This window comes from Phycodurus eques, chromosome 2 (assembly GCF_024500275.1).
Source record: "Phycodurus eques isolate BA_2022a chromosome 2, UOR_Pequ_1.1, whole genome shotgun sequence".
Taxonomy (NCBI): Eukaryota; Metazoa; Chordata; class Actinopteri; order Syngnathiformes; family Syngnathidae; genus Phycodurus; species Phycodurus eques.
In genome coordinates, this window is record NC_084526.1 from 12,394,415 (window position 1) to 12,400,307 (window position 5,893).

Sequence of the window (5,893 nt, forward strand, 5' to 3'; positions counted from 1 at the left end):
GTACAGATTTTAGCAAAAATCACAGAAGTTGACGAGCATGATTTGCTTTTGCGGGCCACAAAAATAATGTGGCAGGCCGCATCTGGACCCCGGGCCTTGAGTTTGACACCTGTGCCCTACACAATTTGGACGTTTTGCCTTGACTTCATATGCCCAATTCCCATACTTATGTTCACCTCCACATATCCCACATCTGTCTCCCTTCACAGCTGCTATGCGTGTGACCATCCATTTTCAACACTGCTTATCCTGGTTAGGGTCGCGGGACGCTGGAGCCTATCCCAGCTGACCTTGGGCGAAAGGCGGACTACACCCTGAACTGGTCGCCAGTCAGTCGCAGGGCACATATAGACACGGACAACCATTTGCACTCACATTCACACCGTCAGTGAGTGGGAACTGAACCCACGCTGCCTGCACCAAAGTCAGGGGAGTGTACCACTACACCATCAGTGACTATGCATGTGACCATACTTTTTCACATTGTTCATCATTCTTAGTTTCAAAGTTTTCTGTCTCAACACTTTCACACTTATAAGTTCTCCAAGCTTCCCATATATGTATATGTTTTTTGACAGCTCCATCACTCGTTTTTTTATATTGTTGAATTTATATCATCACTTATATTTCCTTCGTCATCCATTTTCCTTCATACAATTCTCTCCATCTCACTCCTTTGTTTTGTTTCACTTTCCTGACTTACTGTAGTGTACTTTTCACTCTACTTTTCCCCTTTCGCCCAAAAGGTTCACCCACATGTTCCTTACTTTCCTGAGGTCTCTTTGGCGATCAGCTGATCAGGCCACAACACCCTAACAGTAAAAAGATTACTCCCTAAACATAGAGAATGTCACCGACTGGGAGCTTAAGGTTGAACTGTGACAGGCAAACGTAAAAAATGAAGACCAAAAATATGCCTGACAGATCAAGTTTAGGGATAAAGATTAAATACAGACCGTTCCCAAAAATTACAATATCATGGAAAAGTTTATTTCCATAATTTCATTCAAAAAGTTAAACTTTCATATATTATAGATTCAAGGCCCACAATTTAAACAATTTCAAGTATTGGTTTATTTCTACATAATTTGGGCCACAAAATCAGGAATTCAAAAAATTAGACTACTGTGAAGAAATCACCATTTACATTTTGTAGAAAAAGAAAGAAATTAGGGTCACATTAAATCAATAAAAATATGGTACCTTCAAAACGATAAATCAATACTTGGTTTGGAATCCCTTTGCTTTAATTACTGCCTTGATGCGCCATGACATTGAAGCAATCAGCCTGTGGCATTGCCTGAGAGTTATGGAAGTCCAGATTTCCTTGATGCTTGCTGTCCTCCTTTGTTTTTGGGTCTGGTGACCCTCATTTCCTCTTGATAATACCCCATAGACTGGCTGGCCAGTCGAGCACTGTGGTGGGATGGGCATCAAACCAGGTTTTGGTGCTTCTGGCGGTATGGGGAGGGGGCCAGGTCCTGCTGGCAGATGAACTCTGCATCTCCATACAGATCCTCAGCAGAAGGAATCATGAAGTCCTCTAAAACATTCTGGTAGACTGTTGCGGTGACCAAGGATTTAAGAAAAGCAGAGTTCACCAACACCTGCACTGGACATTGCACCCTAAATCATGACTGACTGTGGATATTGCACACTGGACTTCAAGCAGCTTCCACTCTTTCTGGATCTCCGGTAGATGCTTGAATCTTCTTTGTTTGATAACCCGCTGAAGCCCACGGTCATCTCTTTTGGTGGTGCGTCTTCTCCTGACAAAATGTTGTCCTTCCACTAGACTTTCCATTCATATGCTCGGACACAACACTCTGTGAACAGCGAGCCTCCTTAGCTATGAACCTTTGTGGCTTACCCATCCCATTGAGGGTATCAATGATGGTCTTCTGGCCAGTTGTCAAGTCTGCAGTCTTCCCCATATTGAACCCAACTTAGACAATTTAATGACACCTGGGGAAACCTGTGCAGGTGCTTTGAGTTTAGTAGATGATTAGTGTGTGACACTCAGTTTAAAACATTTGTGGCCTGCAACATTTGGGCTGATTTCTTCACAGTATTCAATTTTTTTTGTTTTATGAGGTGGAAGCTCAAATTATGTAAAAATAAACAAATAAATTATATTGTTTGAATTGTGGGACCTGAATCTATAATCTATGAAAGTTTATTTTTGAATGGAATTATGGAAATAAACTTTTCCATATTAATATTATTTCAATATTTTTTTGGGAAAGTATCTGTCTGTATGGTTTCTACTTCAGCAAAAAGTAGTGTGTTATTAGGAATCATCCAAATACGCCATCGTGCTATAGCACCCCGACTAACAGACGTGCCTACGCGGGAGGGGAGGTCGACGTTCCAATCAAAGACAATACATGGACACTGAAATTACGTCGTAACTTGCTCATTTCTCAACCGATTTTCATGAGGGTTACTGTTTTGTCAACGCCAAGCGCATGCTATCCATACAGATCATATTTCCCCGCCGTGCCCTATATTTTAACGCTTTTGGACAAACGTTTAAAAAAAAAATGGATATTGCTAAAATCAATGATGTTCCACATTTTTAACTGTCTCATCATTTACTTCATGTTTGGTTTGGAATCTTCAGCTTTGGACATTTTTAATATAATTGTGTTGCATGGGTAAATATCATATTCATTGTGCAAAATGGCTTTGGGTGGCCCTCGGTGAGGCCAGTGGACCACCCTTGCTCCCTCGGTGTGGGTGGTGTCCCGTCCACTGGGGCGCTCTCGGGTGGGCTCCTGGGCCCGAGGCGGGGTCCTCAGTCCCCGCGGTGCAGGCGCAGCAATTACAGGTCTGTTCTGAAGGTTATTGTGCATGCGAGACGGTGTCAATTCACTTGCATGTGTCCCCAGATACTTAACCCTGGGACTTTTTCACTTGGTGTCACTCATTGCGATTAATAACTCGTAACTATGTTCCTGGGTATCCCCTAATTTGCACTCTTTTCACAAGCTGTTTAGAATTGACATAGCCACACCCACCACATTTCAGTAGTACAGCCGGTCAACTACCTCTGTCCTGTATGCTTCCCCTCCTGTCATTGTCCTGTTCTTCCTTCACAGGGTGCAGCGCTACTGTTCCATACATCGCTCGAAACTAATGTATCATTGTACTAGGCATATAATGATTTACTTTCCTCATCTTTATTACAGCTAATGTCCTGTCTTTTGTTTTCTTCTATTACTACATTATTTAGTTATCTTTTCACTGTCTAGCCCCTTTGTTTTTTCTGTCACTACCATTTAAAACTTTGTTCTGTTCGACTGAAATTTTCAATAAAAAAAAATCCAACAGAATACAAAGAACCACAGTTTAAAAACTCCACTGTGGCACAATTGTTCCGACATAAAAGGGATACAGATCCTTTTTGTTTGACCTAACAGCTGAATAGGACAAAATAAAAGAGAGAGCTTTTAAAAGGCCTTACATATAATTTACAACTCTTTGAATGTTCTCTATTTATTTGTCCTGTTATGTAGAGTTGACAATAATAAACGCAATTGTTTCTGTGAAAACGAGCGATATGTGTATATTATTAGTGACAGATTATGGTCACAATGACCCACTTTTTCTTAGTGTTGTTTGTTTGCTTAATGTTTTCAAATGTTATGAAGTTAAAAGACTTGTAAGTTATACTATTACAAAATAATGCAAATCATTTTCAGAGCCAAAACGCAATTGCTTCCATGCTTATTGGTTATTTTCAATTCGTCTCAAGTCTCAACGTCTCAATAAGATTTAAGAGGTATTTGTAAGTTCTCTGTACAAAAAGCTGTAAAAGGAATCTAAAGGACAAGTGTTTCTGTGGTTGGAATGAAAGCTTCGAATTATGAAAGTATACATTTGTGATTCTTTTCCAGTTTCCAAAATACTTACAAAGTTGTTATTGAAGATTCTAAATATTAATGAATTGCCTGCTCTGCTTTTCCCCCCCTCACATTTTGTAAGATGGTAGCTTCAATAGATGTTAATTACTACATGTTGTCATTATTGTTAAAAAGTAGGCTAGGCTTAAATAACCTTTTCACTTCTGCCTGTGCTAGTTCTGCCACCACTTATTACATGACTATTGTTAGTGTATTGTATATTTTACTTTATGGTGACTGAATAAAATACTACAACAACAAAAAAATAATTTAAATTTTGTGCCGGGTTCATTACATGAAAACTCAAACAACACTTGGGTGTCCTCATTTAAATATGTTTATGACATTTAAGATGACATTATATATAACAACCTCAGAATATTCCATTTATGCCATGATCATGAAAACCTTTATACTCTAATACAAGCCGTAGGTCTAGACTTTGAGGGTACAATCTCTCAGTAGAACAGGAAACTAAACTTTATTCGGCGTGGTGTCCGGGTTACACAACCCAGTGATGTCACTGTAATGTAATGCAGGGATTAAAAATACAATCACCGATAAAGAAAAATGCCTTGTGGCTTCTGCTAACCCTGTAAAGGAAACCACGATTTATGATGTTTACATCATCAGTGTAAAGTCATCACACAGCACTCCTACTTTATACAGCCACGTTTATTCCCAGCCAAAACTATGTTACCATCAATAACAAGCTCAATATAAGATAGACAATTTGTTCCTACATCCACTTCTATTGCAGTTGTTTCATTGGACATTGTGAGAGTTTACAAATACAGATACAAATATATGTGTAGATTTGGGGGGGGGGGGGGGGGGGGAGACCTTTTTCCTATTGTGACTCATGAGCATTGATGAGTTGAATGCTTTGTAGCTTTTTATCACAGTTCCTGTGAGATTGTAATTGTTTTCAGAATTGCATGGTGGGCCAAATCATATACTCTTGGGGGGCCACTGGCCCCACTGTGGTTTAGATGTTAAACATAATCCATCTTGCAGCGATAAATCGACCGTGGATTCATAGACTATCCACATGTTCAGCTGGCCTTTCACCACTTTCAGCCTGTTACTTTTAAGTGATGTCATTAACAATTGCAAAATATTGATAGTTAAAAACATGACTGCATTTAATCACAACAAAATGGTTACGAGCACAGTAAGAGAAATGAGGTCTGTGTTAATAAAACTCCCCTGATAGCAGTTTGTTCTGTGTGCCGTTTTACATTCGTTGAGTAGCATCCATATTGCAAACCATTTATACTGTAAACAGTGAGGAAGAAAGAGTCCTTCCCCTGCCGACCACAGAAGAGAACAAGTCCCGCACATGGAGAGAAAGTGACTTCTGGTTATGTGACAATACTATGAGTGACTTTAAAATCTGAATTCAAGCCATACTTATCCAGTGCAAAAAAACAAAACGACCTCCTATGCCCTAATGCAGCAACAAATAACGTGAGGAAAACTATCAGTTTTGTGGAGGAATTCACTTGATTGGATGACATTGAAAGGCATTACAGTTCGTGTTCTAAAAACACTGGAAAAGGTTTGCTTGTTTCATTAGGCCTTATATTTGTGAACTAATGGAAGAGTTGGCTCGTTGAATGTGCGAAGCAGTTTCGCAATGTAACAGCGCGGCTCTTGCCAACCACTCTGTGCTTGTGGATTCTCCTCCACGACATCACGTCACATGATAGCCGAGCAGCATGCAAAACCATTGGGTTCCAAAAGTTGGCTGTCGCAGGGAGCTTGCGAGGCTTTGTAAAATGTTGTCAACTGTTCTCCACACATTTGAAGCTTTGTGGTTTCCACAAGAGGGAGCCACTTTGACAGCAGCTAGGGATCCTGATCTTCTGAGTCATTGTCATATAAAATAGAGCAGCATGTATAAAGCCAAACCCAGCTCAGGTAAGATGAAACTTGACTCCCAAAAAATTGCCTCCAGTGAGTCATATGTGCGATGATAGATACAT

General features: G+C 40.0%; 1 protein-coding gene across 4 annotated transcripts in view; it reads right to left on the bottom strand.

The window, feature by feature from the left end:
• Window positions 1–4,233: 4,233 nt before the first annotated feature.
• zdhhc7 (zinc finger DHHC-type palmitoyltransferase 7) overlaps window positions 4,234–5,893 on the bottom strand; it is a 23,257-nt gene continuing 21,597 nt past the window's right edge. For all 4 annotated transcript variants that reach the window (XM_061667651.1, XM_061667661.1, XM_061667678.1 and 1 more), the window contains one exon: window positions 4,234–5,893. This exon is cut by the window's right edge and continues 808 nt beyond it. The gene's annotated coding sequence lies outside the window, so the exon portion shown is untranslated.